Source organism: Alosa pseudoharengus, unplaced genomic scaffold, assembly GCF_046254945.1.
Source record: "Alosa pseudoharengus isolate Yale_2024_CS ecotype anadromous, Long Island Sound unplaced genomic scaffold, YU_APseudo_1.1 YU_APseudo_1.1_scf_12, whole genome shotgun sequence".
Classification (NCBI taxonomy): domain Eukaryota; kingdom Metazoa; phylum Chordata; class Actinopteri; order Clupeiformes; family Clupeidae; genus Alosa; species Alosa pseudoharengus.
The window spans coordinates 35,244,223-35,262,855 of NW_027468587.1; the positions used below are offsets into that span (position 1 = coordinate 35,244,223).

At 45.3% G+C, this 18,633-nt stretch overlaps 17 non-coding genes and 1 pseudogene across 17 annotated transcripts; all 18 read left to right on the plus strand.

Annotated features, from left to right (window-relative positions):
- The first annotated feature begins 415 nt into the window (after positions 1-415).
- Positions 416-486, plus strand: trnag-ccc (transfer RNA glycine (anticodon CCC)). The gene has a single exon. It is a non-coding gene; the product is annotated as a tRNA-Gly (tRNA).
- A 326-nt stretch (positions 487-812) lies between these two features.
- On the plus strand, positions 813-883 carry trnag-ccc (transfer RNA glycine (anticodon CCC)). The gene has a single exon. It is a non-coding gene; the product is annotated as a tRNA-Gly (tRNA).
- A 329-nt stretch (positions 884-1,212) lies between these two features.
- trnag-ccc (transfer RNA glycine (anticodon CCC)) lies at positions 1,213-1,283 on the plus strand. The gene has a single exon. It is a non-coding gene; the product is annotated as a tRNA-Gly (tRNA).
- A 326-nt stretch (positions 1,284-1,609) lies between these two features.
- Positions 1,610-1,680, plus strand: trnag-ccc (transfer RNA glycine (anticodon CCC)). The gene has a single exon. It is a non-coding gene; the product is annotated as a tRNA-Gly (tRNA).
- Positions 1,681-2,006: 326 nt separating this feature from the next.
- Positions 2,007-2,077, plus strand: trnag-ccc (transfer RNA glycine (anticodon CCC)). The gene has a single exon. It is a non-coding gene; the product is annotated as a tRNA-Gly (tRNA).
- A 725-nt stretch (positions 2,078-2,802) lies between these two features.
- trnag-ccc (transfer RNA glycine (anticodon CCC)) lies at positions 2,803-2,873 on the plus strand. The gene has a single exon. It is a non-coding gene; the product is annotated as a tRNA-Gly (tRNA).
- Positions 2,874-3,599: 726 nt separating this feature from the next.
- On the plus strand, positions 3,600-3,670 carry trnag-ccc (transfer RNA glycine (anticodon CCC)). Its single transcript has one exon. It is a non-coding gene; the product is annotated as a tRNA-Gly (tRNA).
- Positions 3,671-4,396: 726 nt separating this feature from the next.
- On the plus strand, positions 4,397-4,467 carry trnag-ccc (transfer RNA glycine (anticodon CCC)). The gene has a single exon. It is a non-coding gene; the product is annotated as a tRNA-Gly (tRNA).
- Positions 4,468-5,193: 726 nt separating this feature from the next.
- Positions 5,194-5,264, plus strand: trnag-ccc (transfer RNA glycine (anticodon CCC)). The gene has a single exon. It is a non-coding gene; the product is annotated as a tRNA-Gly (tRNA).
- Positions 5,265-5,590: 326 nt separating this feature from the next.
- On the plus strand, positions 5,591-5,661 carry trnag-ccc (transfer RNA glycine (anticodon CCC)). The gene has a single exon. It is a non-coding gene; the product is annotated as a tRNA-Gly (tRNA).
- Positions 5,662-5,987: 326 nt separating this feature from the next.
- trnag-ccc (transfer RNA glycine (anticodon CCC)) lies at positions 5,988-6,058 on the plus strand. The gene has a single exon. It is a non-coding gene; the product is annotated as a tRNA-Gly (tRNA).
- Positions 6,059-6,386: 328 nt separating this feature from the next.
- trnag-ccc (transfer RNA glycine (anticodon CCC)) lies at positions 6,387-6,457 on the plus strand. Its single transcript has one exon. It is a non-coding gene; the product is annotated as a tRNA-Gly (tRNA).
- Positions 6,458-6,783: 326 nt separating this feature from the next.
- On the plus strand, positions 6,784-6,854 carry trnag-ccc (transfer RNA glycine (anticodon CCC)). The gene has a single exon. It is a non-coding gene; the product is annotated as a tRNA-Gly (tRNA).
- Positions 6,855-7,182: 328 nt separating this feature from the next.
- Positions 7,183-7,253, plus strand: trnag-ccc (transfer RNA glycine (anticodon CCC)). The gene has a single exon. It is a non-coding gene; the product is annotated as a tRNA-Gly (tRNA).
- A 326-nt stretch (positions 7,254-7,579) lies between these two features.
- Positions 7,580-7,650, plus strand: trnag-ccc (transfer RNA glycine (anticodon CCC)). The gene has a single exon. It is a non-coding gene; the product is annotated as a tRNA-Gly (tRNA).
- Positions 7,651-7,978: 328 nt separating this feature from the next.
- trnag-ccc (transfer RNA glycine (anticodon CCC)) lies at positions 7,979-8,049 on the plus strand. Its single transcript has one exon. It is a non-coding gene; the product is annotated as a tRNA-Gly (tRNA).
- A 594-nt stretch (positions 8,050-8,643) lies between these two features.
- Positions 8,644-8,714, plus strand: trnag-ccc (transfer RNA glycine (anticodon CCC)). The gene has a single exon. It is a non-coding gene; the product is annotated as a tRNA-Gly (tRNA).
- A 7,702-nt stretch (positions 8,715-16,416) lies between these two features.
- Positions 16,417-18,422, plus strand: LOC143119688 (uncharacterized; annotated as a pseudogene).
- The last annotated feature ends 211 nt before the right edge of the window (positions 18,423-18,633 follow it).

Consider the following 18,633-nt stretch of genomic DNA (forward strand, 5'->3'; position numbering starts at 1 on the left):
GTAAAACCTTGTCGGGCACCACTAGTGTAGTGGTATCATACAAGATTCCCATTCTTGTGACCCGTGTTCGATTGCCGGCTGGTGCAGACCTTCGAAGTGATGGAATTTCGACAAGTCTATTCCAAAGTCTTTAGTTCTGTCTGAACATACCTTCCTAAAGACTCACCCTTATGCTCTATGAATGAACAAAAAAACGTGTCTCTTGGCAGACTCCATTGGGGTCTAAACCGTAAATGTAACAGCAAGTAAAGTCTTGCGGCAGAAATCTACCACACCTTTCACTGTTACCAACTGAAGAGGCATTGAAAAAAGTGAGATTGGCTTCATGTACTAGGAAAATTTTTTTCTGCTCTACCACTTGGGAGAAGCAAACTATAGATTGTTTGTAAAAGCATATCCTGCAGAACAAAGACAGGCACCAGTAGTGTAGTGGTATCATACAAGATTCCCATTCTTGTGACCCGGGTTCGATTCCCGGCTGGTGCAGTCCTTTGATTTGCCGGAATTTCGACAAGACTGTACCAGAGTCTTTAGTTCTGTCTGAACATACCTTTCTAAAGACTCATCCTTATGCTCTATGAATGAAAAAACCCTGTCTGATGTCAGACTCCATTGCGGTGCAAACCGTAAATGTCACAGCAAGTATAGACTAACTGCAGAAATCTACCACACCTTTCACTGTTACCGACTGAAGAGGCATCGAAAAAAGTATGATTGTCTTCATTTACTAGGAAACAACTTTTCTGCTCTATCACTTGGGAAAAGCACCCTATACATTGCCCGTAAAAGAATATTCTGTAAAACCTTGTCGGGCACCACTAGTGTAGTGGTATCATACAAGATTCCCATTCTTGTGACCCGGGTTCGATTGCCGGCTGGTGCAGACCTTCGAAGTGATGGAATTTCGACAAGTCTATTCCAAAGTCTTTAGTTCTGTCTGAACATACCTTCCTAAAGACTCACCCTTATGCTCTATGAATGAACAAAAAAACGTGTCTCTTGGCAGACTCCATTGGGGTCTAAACCGTAAATGTAACAGCAAGTAAAGTCTTGCGGCAGAAATCTACCACACCTTTCACTGTTACCAACTGAAGAGGCATTGAAAAAAGTGAGATTGGCTTCATGTACTAGGAAAAAAATGTTCTGCTCTACCACTTGGGAGAAGCAAACTATAGATTGTTTGTAAAAGCATATCCTGCAGAACAAAGACAGGCACCAGTAGTGTAGTGGTATCATACAAGATTCCCATTCTTGTGACCCGGGTTCGATTCCCGGCTGGTGCAGTCCTTTGATTTGCCGGAATTTCGACAAGACTGTACCAGAGTCTTTAGTTCTGTCTGAACATACCTTTCTAAAGACTCATCCTTATGCTCTATGAATGAAAAAACCCTGTCTGATGTCAGACTCCATTGCGGTGCAAACCGTAAATGTCACAGCAAGTATAGACTAACTGCAGAAATCTACCACACCTTTCACTGTTACCGACTGAAGAGGCATCGAAAAAAGTATGATTGTCTTCATTTACTAGGAAACAACTTTTCTGCTCTATCACTTGGGAAAAGCACCCTATACATTGCCCGTAAAAGAATATTCTGTAAAACCTTGTCGGGCACCACTAGTGTAGTGGTATCATACAAGATTCCCATTCTTGTGACCTGGGTTCGATTCCCGGCTGGTGCAGACCTTCGAAGTGATGGAATTTCGACAAGTCTATTCCAAAGTCTTTAGTTCTGTCTGAACATACCTTTCTAAAGACTCACCCTTATGCTCTATGAATGAAAAAACTCTGTCTGATGTCAGACTCCATTGCGGTGCAAACCGTAAATGTCACAGCAAGTATAGACTAACTGCAGAAATCTACCACACCTTTCACTGCTACCGACTGAAGAGGCATCGAAAAAAGTATGATTGTCTTCATTTACTAGGAAACAACTTTTCTGCTCTATCACTTGGGAAAAGCACCCTATACATTGCCCGTAAAAGAATATTCTGTAAAACCTTGTCGGGCACCACTAGTGTAGTGGTATCATACAAGATTCCCATTCTTGTGACCCGGGTTCGATTCCCGGCTGGTGCAGGCCTTTGATTTGCCGGAATTTCGACAAGACTGTACCAAAGTCTTTAGTTCTGTCTGAACATACCTTTCTAAAGACTCATCCTCATGCTCTATGAATGAAAAAACCCTGTCTGATGTCAGAATCCATTGCGGTGCAAACCGTAAATGTCACAGCAAGTATAGACTAACTGCAGAAATCTACCACACCTTTCACTGCTACCGACTGAAGAGGCATGGAAAAAAGTATCATTGTCTTAATTTACTAGGAAACAACTTTTCTGCTCTATCACTTGGGAAAAGCACCCTATACATTGCCCGTAAAAGAATATTCTGTAAAACCTTGTCGGGCACCACTAGTGTAGTGGTATCATACAAGATTCCCATTCTTGTGACCCGTGTTCGATTGCCGGCTGGTGCAGACCTTCGAAGTGATGGAATTTCGACAAGTCTATTCCAAAGTCTTTAGTTCTGTCTGAACATACCTTTCTAAAGACTCACCCTTATGCTCTATGAATGAACATAAAACGTGTCTCTTGGCAGACTCCATTGGGGTCTAAACCGTAAATGTAACAGCAAGTAAAGTCTTGCGGCAGAAATCTACCACACCTTTCACTGTTACCGACTGAAGAGGCATTGAAAAAAGTGAGATTGGCATCATGTACTAGGAAACAATTATTCTGCTCTACCACTTGGGAGAAGCAAACTATAGATTGTTTGTAAAAGCATATCCTGCAGAACAAAGACAGGCACCAGTAGTGTAGTGGTATCATACAAGATTCCCATTCTTGTGACCCGGGTTCGATTCCCGGCTGGTGCAGGCCTTTGATTTGCCGGAATTTCGACAAGACTGTACCAGAGTCTTTAGTTCTGTCTGAACATACCTTTCTAAAGACTCATCCTTATGCTCTATGAATGAAAAAACCCTGTCTGATGTCAGACTCCATTGCGGTGCAAACCGTAAATGTCACAGCAAGTATAGACTAACTGCAGAAATCTACCACACCTTTCACTGTTACCGACTGAAGAGGCATCGAAAAAAGTATGATTGTCTTCATTTACTAGGAAACAACTTTTCTGCTCTATCACTTGGGAAAAGCACCCTATACATTGCCCGTAAAAGAATATTCTGTAAAACCTTGTCGGGCACCACTAGTGTAGTGGTATCATACAAGATTCCCATTCTTGTGACCCGTGTTCGATTGCCGGCTGGTGCAGACCTTCGAAGTGATGGAATTTCGACAAGTCTATTCCAAAGTCTTTAGTTCTGTCTGAACATACCTTCCTAAAGACTCACCCTTATGCTCTATGAATGAACAAAAAAACGTGTCTCTTGGCAGACTCCATTGGGGTCTAAACCGTAAATGTAACAGCAAGTAAAGTCTTGCGGCAGAAATCTACCACACCTTTCACTGTTACCAACTGAAGAGGCATTGAAAAAAGTGAGATTGGCTTCATGTACTAGGAAAAAAATTTTCTGCTCTACCACTTGGGAGAAGCAAACTATAGATTGTTTGTAAAAGCATATCCTGCAGAACAAAGACAGGCACCAGTAGTGTAGTGGTATCATACAAGATTCCCATTCTTGTGACCCGGGTTCGATTCCCGGCTGGTGCAGTCCTTTGATTTGCCGGAATTTCGACAAGACTGTACCAGAGTCTTTAGTTCTGTCTGAACATACCTTTCTAAAGACTCATCCTTATGCTCTATGAATGAAAAAACCCTGTCTGATGTCAGACTCCATTGCGGTGCAAACCGTAAATGTCACAGCAAGTATAGACTAACTGCAGAAATCTACCACACCTTTCACTGTTACCGACTGAAGAGGCATCGAAAAAAGTATGATTGTCTTCATTTACTAGGAAACAACTTTTCTGCTCTATCACTTGGGAAAAGCACCCTATACATTGCCCGTAAAAGAATATTCTGTAAAACCTTGTCGGGCACCACTAGTGTAGTGGTATCATACAAGATTCCCATTCTTGTGACCCGTGTTCGATTGCCGGCTGGTGCAGACCTTCGAAGTGATGGAATTTCGACAAGTCTATTCCAAAGTCTTTAGTTCTGTCTGAACATACCTTCCTAAAGACTCACCCTTATGCTCTATGAATGAACAAAAAAACGTGTCTCTTGGCAGACTCCATTGGGGTCTAAACCGTAAATGTAACAGCAAGTAAAGTCTTGCGGCAGAAATCTACCACACCTTTCACTGTTACCAACTGAAGAGGCATTGAAAAAAGTGAGATTGGCTTCATGTACTAGGAAAAATTTTTTCTGCTCTACCACTTGGGAGAAGCAAACTATAGATTGTTTGTAAAAGCATATCCTGCAGAACAAAGACAGGCACCAGTAGTGTAGTGGTATCATACAAGATTCCCATTCTTGTGACCCGGGTTCGATTCCCGGCTGGTGCAGTCCTTTGATTTGCCGGAATTTCGACAAGACTGTACCAGAGTCTTTAGTTCTGTCTGAACATACCTTTCTAAAGACTCATCCTTATGCTCTATGAATGAAAAAACCCTGTCTGATGTCAGACTCCATTGCGGTGCAAACCGTAAATGTCACAGCAAGTATAGACTAACTGCAGAAATCTACCACACCTTTCACTGTTACCGACTGAAGAGGCATCGAAAAAAGTATGATTGTCTTCATTTACTAGGAAACAACTTTTCTGCTCTATCACTTGGGAAAAGCACCCTATACATTGCCCGTAAAAGAATATTCTGTAAAACCTTGTCGGGCACCACTAGTGTAGTGGTATCATACAAGATTCCCATTCTTGTGACCCGTGTTCGATTGCCGGCTGGTGCAGACCTTCGAAGTGATGGAATTTCGACAAGTCTATTCCAAAGTCTTTAGTTCTGTCTGAACATACCTTCCTAAAGACTCACCCTTATGCTCTATGAATGAACAAAAAAACGTGTCTCTTGGCAGACTCCATTGGGGTCTAAACCGTAAATGTAACAGCAAGTAAAGTCTTGCGGCAGAAATCTACCACACCTTTCACTGTTACCAACTGAAGAGGCATTGAAAAAAGTGAGATTGGCTTCATGTACTAGGAAAAAAATGTTCTGCTCTACCACTTGGGAGAAGCAAACTATAGATTGTTTGTAAAAGCATATCCTGCAGAACAAAGACAGGCACCAGTAGTGTAGTGGTATCATACAAGATTCCCATTCTTGTGACCCGGGTTCGATTCCCGGCTGGTGCAGTCCTTTGATTTGCCGGAATTTCGACAAGACTGTACCAGAGTCTTTAGTTCTGTCTGAACATACCTTTCTAAAGACTCATCCTTATGCTCTATGAATGAAAAAACCCTGTCTGATGTCAGACTCCATTGCGGTGCAAACCGTAAATGTCACAGCAAGTATAGACTAACTGCAGAAATCTACCACACCTTTCACTGTTACCGACTGAAGAGGCATCGAAAAAAGTATGATTGTCTTCATTTACTAGGAAACAACTTTTCTGCTCTATCACTTGGGAAAAGCACCCTATACATTGCCCGTAAAAGAATATTCTGTAAAACCTTGTCGGGCACCACTAGTGTAGTGGTATCATACAAGATTCCCATTCTTGTGACCCGGGTTCGATTCCCGGCTGGTGCAGACCTTCGAAGTGATGGAATTTCGACAAGTCTATTCCAAAGTCTTTAGTTCTGTCTGAACATACCTTTCTAAAGACTCACCCTTATGCTCTATGAATGAAAAAACTCTGTCTGATGTCAGACTCCATTGCGGTGCAAACCGTAAATGTCACAGCAAGTATAGACTAACTGCAGAAATCTACCACACCTTTCACTGCTACCGACTGAAGAGGCATCGAAAAAAGTATCATTGTCTTCATTTACTAGGAAACAACTTTTCTGCTCTATCACTTGGGAAAAGCACCCTATACATTGCCCGTAAAAGAATATTCTGTAAAACCTTGTCGGGCACCACTAGTGTAGTGGTATCATACAAGATTCCCATTCTTGTGACCCGGGTTCGATTCCCGGCTGGTGCAGACCTTCGAAGTGATGGAATTTCGACAAGTCTATTCCAAAGTCTTTAGTTCTGTCTGAACATACCTTTCTAAAGACTCACCCATATGCTCTATGAATGAACAAAAAACGTGTCTCTTGGCAGACTCCATTGGGGTCTAAACCCTAAATGTAACAGCAAGTAAAGTCTTGCGGCAGAAATCTACCACACCTTTCACTGTTACCGACTGAAGAGGCATTGAAAAAAGTGAGATTGGCTTCATGTACTAGGAAACAATTTTTCTGCTCTACCACTTGGGAGAAGCAAACTATAGATTGTTTGTAAAAGCATATCCTGCAGAACAAAGACAGGCACCAGTAGTGTAGTGGTATCATACAAGATTCCCATTCTTGTGACCCGGGTTTGATTCCCGGCTGGTGCAGGTCTTTGATTTGCCGGAATTTCGACAAGACTGTACCGAAGTCTTTAGTTCTGTCTGAACATACCTTTCTAAAGACTCATCCTTATGCTCTATGAATGAAAAAACTCTGTCTGATGTCAGACTCCATTGCGGTGCAAACCGTAAATGTCACAGCAAGTATAGACTAACTGCAGAAATCTACCACACCTTTCACTGCTACCGACTGAAGAGGCATGGAAAAAAGTATCATTGTCTTCATTTACTAGGAAACAACTTTTCTGCTCTATCACTTGGGAAAAGCACCCTATACATTGCCCGTAAAAGAATATTCTGTAAAACCTTGTCGGGCACCACTAGTGTAGTGGTATCATACAAGATTCCCATTCTTGTGACCCGGGTTCGATTCCCGGCTGGTGCAGGCCTTTGATTTGCCGGAATTTCAACAAGTCTATTCCAAAGTCTTTAGTTCTGTCTGAACATACCTTTCTAAAGACTCACCCTTATGCTCTATGAATGAACAAAAAACGTGTCTCTTGGCAGACTCCATTGGGGTCTAAACCGTAAATGTAACAGGAAGTAAAGTCTTGCGGCAGAAATCTACCACACCTTTCACTGTTACCGACTGAAGAGGCATTGAAAAAAGTGAGATTGGCTTCATGTACTAGGAAACAATTTTTCTGTTCTACCATTTAGGAGAAGCAAACTATAGATTGTTTGTAAAAGCATATCCTGCAGATCAAAAACAGGCACCAGTAGTGTAGTGGTATCATACAAGATTCCCATTCTTGTGACCCGGGTTCGATTTCCGGCTGGTGCAGCCCTTTGATTTGCCCGAATTTTGACAAGACTGTACCAGAGTCTTTAGTTCTGTCTGAACATACCTTTCTAAAGACTCATCCTTATGCTCTATGAATGAAAAAACCCTGTCTGATGTCAGACTCCATTGCGGTGCAAACCGTAAATGTCACAGCAAGTATAGACTAACTGCAGAAATCTACCACACCTTTCACTGTTACCGACTGAAGAGGCATCGAAAAAAGTATGATTGTCTTCATTTACTAGGAAACAACTTTTCTGCTCTATCACTTGGGAAAAGCACCCTATACATTGCCCGTAAAACAATATTCTGTAAAACCTTGTCGGGCACCACTAGTGTAGTGGTATCATACAAGATTCCCATTCTTGTGACCCGGGTTCGATTCCCGGTTGGTGCAGGCCTTTGATTTGCCGGAATTTCGACAAGACTGTACCAAAGTCTTTAGTTCTGTCTGAACATACCTTTCTAAAGACTCACCCTTATGCTCTATGAATGAACAAAAAACGTGTCTCTTGGCAGACTCCATTGGGGTCTAAACCGTAAATGTAACAGCAAGTAAAGTCTTGCGGCAGAAATCTACCACACCTTTCACTGTTACCGACTGAAGAGGCATTGAAAAAAGTGAGATTGGCTTCATGTACTAGGAAACAATTTTTCTGCTCTACCACTTGGGAGAAGCAAACTATAGATTGTTTGTAAAAGCATATCCTGCAGAACAAAGTCAGGCACCAGTAGTGTAGTGGTATCATACAAGATTCCCATTCTTGTGACCCGGGTTCGATTCCCGGCTGGTGCAGGCCTTTGATTTGCCGGAATTTCTACAAGACTGTACCAAAGTCTTTAGTTCTGTCTGAACATACCTTTCTAAAGACTCACCCTTATGCTCTATGAATGAACAAAAAACGTGTCTCTTGGCAGACTCCATTGGGGTCTAAACGGTTAATGTAACAGCAAGTAAAGTCTTGCGGCAGAAATCTACCACACCTTTCACTGTTACCGACTGAAGAGGCATTGAAAAAAGTATGATTGTCTTCATGTACTAGGAAACTATTTTTCTGCTCTACCACTTGGGAGAAGCAAACTATAGATTGTTTGTAAAAGCATATCCTGCAGAACAAGGACAGGCACCTGAAGTGTAGTGGTATCATACAAGATTCCCATTCTTGTGACCTCGGTTCGATTCCCGGCTGGTGCAGGCCTTTGATTTGCCGGAATTTCAAGTATAGACTAACTGCAGAAATCTACCACATCTTTCACTGTTACTGACTGAAGAGGCATTGAAAAAAGTGAGATTGGCTTCATGTACTAGGAAAATTGTTTTCTGCTCTACCACTTTGGAGAAGCAAACTATAGATTGTTTGTAAAAGCATATCCTGCAGAACAAAGACAGGCACCAGTAGTGTAGTGGTATCATACAAGATTCCCATTCTTGTGACCCGGGTTCGATTCCCGGCTGGTGCAGGCCTTTGATTTGCCGGAATTTCGACAAGACTATATCGAAGTTGTTAGGTAGGTCTGAACATTAATTTCTAAAGGCTCACCCTTATGCTTTATGAATGAAAAAACCCAGTCTGTCTAACAATGCCATTGTCTGTTTCTATTGCCAGAACGTGGGGCACAACGCTTCTCATTGCCCTGCTCTTAAGAATGTTAAACCCGCAGCTTTGTCTGTTTCATCTAGGCCTAAGCGTGGACGCTCTCAGAGTTCTTTTGTTCCTGACATTCAAGGTTGTGCTAACTATTCCTCCTTCATCACCTGGGGAAATGTGTCTCTGCCTGGTCAGGATCTAACATGTGTGCCTGTGCGCATACTTAGGGACACTGGGTTGGCCCAGTCTTTTCTGGTAGAGGGAGTTGTTCTCCTGCCCCAGGAATCCGCTACAGGGACTAATGTTCTAATTTAGGGTTTTGATGAGAGTTGCTAAGGTACCCTTGCATTCTGTTAAACTATCTTCTAGTCTGGTGTCAGGAACAGTAGAGGTTGCAGTGTGTTCCACTCTGCCTGTGCCTGGTGTTGAGTTTGTGTTGGGAAATGACCTTGCTGGAGGGAATGTGTGGGGAGAGCATCAAGTTGCAACGCCAGCTAAGATTTTGAGTGCTAACCCATTGCCTACAGGTCCTCTGGTCCCACCTGATACAAACCACTCTGGTAAAAAGAGCCTTAAACATGTTGGTGTGCAAGTTGAGAAGTTGGTTCCTCAGGTACTTCAATGTTCTGAGATGGTGTGTGTGCACCAAATTGTGGTTACGTGTTCAGCTGAATGCTCAGTAGAACCTGACCCTTCTAGCCTCACTGTGGGTATGACTGGTGGTGAGAACCTTGTAGAGTCTGTAACAGGTGTTGAAGAGCATGGCTCTTTGTCAGAATTCAAGGTCTTCAGTGATGAATTTTTGTCAGAATCATGCGCTGACAGCAGAGATAAGCTTGTTGAAGGTAGCGTAGGTGGAGAGCTGTGCAAACTGACCAGAGGTTCTCTGGTGAGATCAGCATCCCAACGACCATCTATCCCTACATTGTCTGTGCCCTTTGCTTCTCTGCTCCTGTATCTGTGTGTGTTACTTAGTGGCTTGACTCAAGTTTTTGTTTGGTTGTTGATTTTCGGGAGTGTGTGGTGTTTACTCTCCTACTTTGGGTTGGCGGTACGACCTATTGAGGTCTATCTTTCTACTCTTTCTCTTTCACTGACCAAACTGATCACATTCCTCCTGAACAGAAGATGGACCTCTATACAGCAGTTTACAAGCTGGAGCTTGAGCCTGCTACCAAATCCTTAAGCCATATCCTTTCCTGATTGATGAAATGGTTTAAACATATAATTGAGTTGGTCTAATCATATTGTATTGCATTTTTGTTTATTGTTTTGAATTGCATGTTTGTTTGGTGGTCTGTCTCCCTTCAACTTTCAGTTTTTCCTAGGGCCCAGGATGCTGGAGGGCTGGAGGTGGGACGGGTTCACCGAGGGTCTTTTCTTTTTTCTTTTCTTGAGTCTTCCTAGAGGAATCCTCTTGTGGAAGGGAGGTGTTACGACCCTCTGCTCCCTCTGCTGTCTGTGTAGAGGGCTATGCATCGACTGTGGGGTGGTTAATTGACTGATTGTACCTGGAGTGGGAGTGGTCTATATAAGCCTGAAGATCAGCCTCACTGTGGCTGGGACTCTTTCTGTCATTCTGACTCTTGCACTCACACACACATCGAGACTTTCATTCACCACATCCAGACACTCAACATCCACTCATTTGCACACACGCTTTTCTCTTTCCCATGTGCTCACACATCCATTCTTTCAAACTCTTCTCCGGCATTTCCATCTTTGCAACTGCAACCAGTAGCCCTATCAAATCCCCTAGACACATTTTATCTGTTAGTAAACTAGATGTACCGCATAGCGGTACAACATATGACCACCGTTCAGTCCTGTTCATCCATTCCGCGAAAATAAATCACATTAATCAATTTGTCTCCATCTTCTACTCCATCCCCCACTCTTGAAACTTTTGTGTATGCTTGTTTGGCATGTGTGTTTGCGGGCCGCACAGAAAGTAGCCTACTGGCGCTGCAAAGGTGAATAGATTTGTAGCACTTGCCAAAAAATTTGTAGCATTGTTATAAACCTTTAAAATCTCTAAACAATCACAAGTTCATCACAGTCCATCCATTGCAACTGGACTGATAAAAGGTACACCTGTAGGCTACATTGTATTTGGGAAAAGCAAAAGGTAGCAGCATAATGTATTTATTTATTTATTATTAAACAAAACAATCCCTGTCAGATCCATGCAGTTTTCAACAGCTATTAAGAAGAGAGGTCATGTCATGGAATTTTGTGAATGTTTCTTCTTTTACATATGCAAGAGTTTAGTCATTTAGTTCATATGATATTCAACTTAATTGTCAATGCACAAATTAAATACCATTAGTCTAAAACAAAATGCAGTTTTACCCAGTGGTGCAAATAACTGACATGTCCAAAAGGGCCTTCATGAAATGCGTCTCTAGATACACATTTTAACGGGCCAAGTTGAAGAGCTGCTGTCCGTTATTGTTTGTGCAAATATAGGCTGATTCATGTTCCCTTGCATTTTGCAACTGTGAGGTCCATGGTTAGTCTGGCTTTTGCCAGACCAAGCTCAATCTTTTAAGAAATCAAAAAAGAAATCGCCGGCAGATCAGGCTGGGTTCACCCAGCCTAATCCATGGTAGGTTTTATGGATGTTGAGCATTGAGCTACTAGCGACACCTAGTGGTATGTTATGTTATGCTGCACCCCATAATGCTGTGCGCAGCCTTTGTGCATCATTCAATAAAAAGCTTGAACAGAAACATGGTGTCATGAAGTGGTCTAGCTGATATAAAGTTAAAAGAGTGTATAGAACCAGCAAATATGGCGAACAATATGATTCCAGCACCAGAGGGCATGCAGATGTCCGGGGATCTGGCGAAGAACTGGGAGGTTTTCCGTGTGGAATTCGAGGACTTTATGCTAGCAGCGGGCCTCGATGAGAAGTTGGAGGAAGTGCAGGCAGCCTCGCTACGACGGCTAATGGGTAACGAGTGCCGCCATATCTATATGCACAATGTGATATTGGATGATGAGCAAAAGAAAGACCCTACCGCCATCCTAGATGCTCTGGGGGAGTATTTTAAGCCGTGAAAAATGTGATTTATGAAAGATATAAGTTCGGATGCTGCAAACAGGAGACTGATGAACCGATAGACAGTTTCCTAACGAGACTACGGGAAAGAGCTGCATCGTGTGAGTATCGGGGGCTAAAAGACGAGATGATTCGGGACAGGCTCGTACTTGGTGTCGCAAGTGAAAATACCAGAAGAAGCTTGTTGCGTGAACGGGAGCTGATGTTACCAACAGCGGTTGAAATTTGTCGTCTGGCGGAACTGACCGAAAAGTGCAGATGGACAGTGTAAACGCAACAAACAAGCAATACGAGCGACGTAAACCTCAAGAGAAGAGGGCAAGAGATCTACAGCTCGCTTGCAAATACTGCGGAAACCGCCACAAGCGGGGCAGAGAGCAATGCCCAGCCTACGGTAAGGTATGCCGGGCGTGTGGCATCTCAAACCATTTTTCTTAAGTGTGTCAGGCTAGCAGCAAGACAAAAAAAGTAAATGTGCTGGAAGATGTTGAGCAAGGGGACACAGATACGGATGACATGTTCCTAGCCACAGAATGCATTAGCAATGTAAAATCAAAGGGGCTTAAATGGTTTATACACCTACGTTTGAACAAGAAAAGGCAAGCATGTCAGCTAGATACAGGTGCCACGTGTAACGTGATGAGCAGCAAGATCAAAGAGAAGTTGTCACCTGGAACAGCTCTACATCCAAGTACAACCAAGCTGAAGCCAGACACCCCACACGTGCGACATGCAGTGTTTGCCACCCAGACAGAGTACGCACAGCTGGACCAAGCCCAGCACCTGAATGTCACTGCTTTCAGATTCCGTCAAATAGCACAGCACACAGGAACGGATGATGTGCTCCAAGAGCTGAAGTCAGTGATTCTGGACGGGTGGCCGGACTTCAAGGAGGACACCCCCCACTGGCAGTGCGGGACTACTGGCCTTTCCGGGATGAGCTGAATGTGCAAAATGGTGTGCTATACAGGGGGCAGTGCATTATCATCCCAAAGGCCCTGAGAGCAGAGCTACTCAAGCGCATACACTCTAGCTACATAGGCTACATAGGTTAAGACCTCGCTGCAAGTTGCAGACAGCCTGCTACAGCCACATGTGGTGGTCGACGTGGCAGAGAAGTTGCAGTGGAAACGGCGGATGGCGAAATCCTCCTATGACAAAACCGCCAGGGACCTCCCTGAGCTGAATGTGAATGTGAAGCTGAATGAGCTGCTGAGATCGGATCAGGATGAAACCACTGCCAGGTGATCGCACAGGAAGATGGCAGCTGGGCCAATGCATCCAGAAAGTTGCTCCTCGCTCATTCGTAGTGGATGTCAACAGCACACTTTATTGGCGCAACCGTGTGGATCTTCGAGCAGCAGATCGCTCAGTGGAAGTACAACCGACCGGAAGGCCAGAGCCGCACAGTCCTGAACAGGGACATATGACTGGGAAGTCAGCCTCAGCCGAGACCGGGCATGGGTCAGGCCAGGGCAAGCCAGAAGGAATGGAAATCACACCCCCCACAAGCAGTTCGGCTCCTTGTGCCCCGAGTACACCGCTGGCTGGGCTGGGCCCTACACCGGAGAAGCATAGCGGCACACCGGGCCATGCGGTTTTCACACGTTGTGGCCGCCTCTCACGCCCGCCTCAAAGACTGGACTGGTGACCTACGAGACACATGAGAACATGGGTTCGACTAGGGCAGGGGTCACCAAATGGCGGACCACGGTCCGAGTCCGGACCCTGACGTGATCCTATCCGGACCCGGACCATAATAGCCTAATTTAGATTTTCACGTAAGATTTCAAAGCTGCGCTAAATGTTTTGTTGGTTAGGATAACAGCATTTACTTCAGGAGCTTCAGGAACCATCATTTTGCTTGCTGCTACTCAGCCAGTGAAATCTGTGAATTCTGATGAAGTCAAGTCAGTGAGTAAAGTAGCCAAATGGGAAAGAGACTCACTGATAGCCTGAAACGAGCGAGGAGGAGACGGGACAAGAAACAATCAGATGGATATCTAAGTTAACGATAAGTTATTTTCAAATCATCGATTGCTCAAAGAGGAGAAAGCTAGACAGCGAGAACAGAGCTATATATATAACGATACGGGGGCAATACCACGCAAAACTGTCACGTCCGTAACGCCAACTAAATATGGATGTGACAGTTTTGCGCGGAATTGCCCTGGACCTCTTCTACATATTCTGAGACAGGCGATTTTTAAAAGCGCAAATTTGAAGCACCTCTACTAGACAAAGAATATATTTTGAGCAAGCATAGGGTAGGCTAGGCCCATTCAACAGTGAACTGAGACCACAGAATATTTTACGATTTAAGAAGGCAATATATTGATCCACCACAATCTAGTTAAGCCTACATGCATTCACTGCCCAACAATGTTATGTTCCTGGGTTTCCAGGATTTCGGGTCAACATAAAAAAAACAAAAAACAAAAATTAAACTTGCTGATTAATGGGTTCAAGGAACCAGCTGTGGAATAGCAGCTAGATTAACTTCCAACAAAATTACGTCTCACTGCAACGATTCGCCATCTGGTGGACAAACGACTACCTAACGCCAATACTGGAAATGCAGCCAATTGGTGATGAATATTTGGTTTTCCTTTAATCCTACAGAATTTGTAATTATGTATCAGGCGTTCTAATTGCCAATACCGATACTATGTGCGTGCCTGTGTGTGTGTGTGTGTGCGTGTGTATATGTGTGCACCACCATCTACAGGCCAATGAGTGTACAGTCACTAAATGTACACATCATTTTTAAACTTAGTTTTTTTATGAATGAAATTCTACAAAACTTGGCATACCACCAGAGAATGTCAGGTTAATCATACACATAAAATTTGGTGCAGTTCTGAACATCTTAAAGGAACACGCCACCCAATGTCAGTAGTAATATATGTTCTTACCTTAACTTTTCACGAGTTTGCTGCATTGGATCAGTCTTTCTAGAACAGGCAAGAGCTTTCTAGCCTCACATTAGCAGCGCTGCATCACCCATAGGCTACATTAAAACAACCAGCGGATGGTGGGCGGGTGCTGTTTTGAAAATTGGTCAAAAAACTTTGGTGCTAATGGATGGCGGATGGATGATAAGTTTTGCTATGCAGTTATGGTTGAAATAATAGCCCATCAGCGCATCTCTAGTGTGTGTGTGCCTCTCTCTCGCTCAGAGGGGAGGGGGAGGCTGAGGGGTCGATCAAGCATGGATTCTATACTCTGTGGTGGATAGGATCTACAATTAGGTGTTAATTAATATTGCTACGCTAGGTCGAAGTACTCCCAAGTGCTATTGCGCGAAACATTGTAGTTCTCCTGTTTATTCGCTTGGAAAATCGCCACGTTTCATGTTGTTTGACCGAAGACATTTTAATCAACTACTCGTGTAACTGTATTTAAGTCGGGAAAGCGTGGATGTTTTTGATTACTTCTACGTCTGGCTACGTCTGAGCCCGCTAGCATAGCAACATGCTAACACATTTGCGCCGCGCACCAGAGCGTTTGAGTGCACGTACCGACATGGGAGAGGTATGACTCAACTCGTGAAAGTTAAGGTAAGAACATATATTACTACTGACATTGGGTGGCGTGTTCCTTTAACAGAAGAGAGGGGTGATTAAAGCAGAATGATATTGCATTTTCATTTTTTACCGGGGGGGTGCAAATCACAAATGAGTGATTATGGGCTAGGTTGATGTGGGCCCTTGAGACCAACATACCATAAAAATGTCTTCATCCTCGGTGCCACGGTTCAGGTAGTTATTTAGGAAAAACTGCATTTTTTGGGTTTCTGGGGGTGGAGTGGCCCCTGGGGACCAAACGAAAATTTTCCGTAAAAGTCTAGTGGGGCTAAATACTCACCAAATTTCATGTGCCTCGTGTTTCGATGTCCCGGGTATCGTTGACCAAAATTTCAGGAAGTAGATGACGGGGGGGGGGGAAAATTATAAAAAAAACTTTGCCAATCCCTATATGACCGCTTCGCTAGCGGCGGTCATAATAAATTGAGTATTGAAATTGCATTTCATGTTTGCTGCCCACACGAGCCTGGGCCGTAACAATACACACAGGGGAAATTCTCTCTCGTTGAGTTGCCTGATGGTAGCCTACGCACCAGAGGAGGCTCCTTCATTGAGGAAAGGGAGGAACGCGCCTTGCAGGCGAGGGGGGGGCGAGTCCAGCCAGACGCTCCCCCCTCCTCGACTCACACCGGCCCCGTTCCTGGGCCTGTTCAAAGAGGCATGTTCACTGCCCCCCAAGAGGCGTGCAGAGGCCACAGAGGCGCTCGCAGTTCACAGCCCACTGAAGCGGAGAAGAGACCTGGAGTGCCAGTTCGAGCCCCAACAGAGTCTCACAAGCACACACCAGTGCCCCCCTTCAAAAATAAATGTTTCGGTGCGCAGCCAGGCCGAGGGCCGAGGGCGTATCCGTCAAAAGAATGCAAAAAATTGTCAAATGAACAAAAAAAGCTCTCACAAAAAGTCACAAGCCATGTTCAGTGGCAATGGCGTGCAATCACTCCCTAATAACGCCACCAGGCAGAGCCAAAGCTCCACCGGGGGCGATGGGCAACATAAGCACGCTAGCGTTGCAGCCCACGCCAGCTCGGTCGCGCCAGTTAGCGCCACTAGATGGCGTCATTTCGCCACTGACCGAGCGCATCCAGTACTGGCGGATGCACGTGAAGTCAGACTGGATAATAAAGATTATAGCGAAAGGCTACCGCCTACAGTTCGCTACACCCCCACCCCCGTTCAATGGGATTGTACAATCCCACGCTACAGGGGAATCTGCCCGTGTTCTACGGGGGGAAATAATTTCCCTGTTAAACAAACAAGCGATCAGAGTAGTCCCCATCGAGCAAAGCCATCACGGTTTTTACTCGGGGTATTTTCTGGTCCCAAAGAAAGGGGGGGGCTTGGCCCCAATATTGGACCTGCGTGCACTGAACAGATACCCAAGAAAGTACAGGTTCAGGATGCTAACCAACGACGCATTAATGCGCTTCGTGCGCCCGGGCGATTGGTTCACCTCAGTGGATCTGACCGATGCGTTCCTACACGTCCCGATCTATCCGCCCCACAGAAAGTTCCTTAGGTTTGCCTTTCGAGGTGTGACCTACGAGTGGCTTGCCCTCCCATTTGGCCTTGCGCTCAGCCCCAGAGTCTTCGTCAAGGTCACCGAAGCGGCTATCGCGCCGCTCCGGGAAAAGGGTTTACGTCTGGCTACTTTTATCGACGACTGGCTGGTGGCCGTGCACTCATACCAGGAAGCGCAGCAGCACACGGCTCTCCTAATGGAGCACCTGTTGTTACTAGGCTTCAGAATAAACTGGGAGAAAAGCGTGCTACGCCCATGTCAGATCACCACCTTCATAGGGCTGTCTCTAAACTCCATCTCATTCAGAGCGCACCTGTCAGCGGAACAAGTCAAATCGTTCCGCGCATGCCTCACACTTTTCCGCAGGGGGTTACTGTGAAATTCAGGGTCTGCCTCAGACTCCTGGGCCTCATGGCGTCAGCCTTGGTGGTTGTACCCCTCGGCCGTTTATACATGAGGGCTGTTCAGCGATGGGCGGCGTCGCTGGGATTGAATCCCTCGCGTCACTGCCACCGACCTGTCGCAGTCTCAGCAGCCTGCTGCGCTGCGCTAAGGCCCTGGAAACGCCCACTCTTCCTCACAGAGGGAACTACGATGGGTGCTGTCCTACACAGGAAAGTAGTGACGACGGATGCCTCGCTGAGCGGCTGGGGAGCTACTCACGAGGGCAGGTCGATAAACGGGGTGTGGGACTCACACATGCAATCTTTGCACATAAACCATCTAGAACTGATGGTGGTTTGGGTCGCACTCAGACATTTTCTGCCCATCCTGAGAGGGCATCATGTCTTGGTCAGAACAGACAACACCACTGTGGTGGCTTATGTCAACAAGCAGGGGGGACTGAGGTCTCGTCATATGCACACGTTGGCACACAGACTGATCTTATGGAGCAGCACACAGCTCCTGTCATTGAAAGCCACACACGTCCCCGGTGTATTGAATTTGGGTGCAGATTTATTATCCAGGGGCAACCCCCGCTACGGAGAGTGGAAACTCCACAGCGATGTGGTGGCTCAAATCTGGTTGCGAACGAGTCGAGCGAAAGTGGACTTATTCGTCTCAGAGGAGAATGCGCAATGTCCGATGTTTTTCTCCCTGCGCGATCAGAAAGCCCCGTTAGGGATAGATGCTTTGGCACACCAGTGGCCACACGTCCTGCTCTATGCCTTCCCTCCGTTGGAACTGATCACTCCAACGCTCGCCAGGGTGCGGGAACAGAGCCTCTCACTCATTCTCGTAGCCCCGCGCTGGCCAGGGAAACCATGGCTAGCAGAAATAATCCCGTTACTCCACTCCCCACCGTGGCCGCTGCCCCCCCGCAGGGACCTGCTGTCCCAAGCGAACAGGGAAATATTTCACCCTCCTCCAGAGCGCCTGGCCCTCTGGGTTTGGCCCGTGAAAGGCTGAATCTGACAGCTGCAGGACTGCCCTGCAATGTCATAGCGACCATTCAGATCGCTAGGGCGTCATCAACTAGGACGTTGTATGATAGCAAATGGCGTGTATTTAATGACTGGTGTATTAAAACAGGGACGATAGCCTTCCAGTGCTCTGTGGACGTTATCCTTACGTTTCTGCAAGACTTACTGGATAAAAACAAGTCCTTCTCCACTGTCAA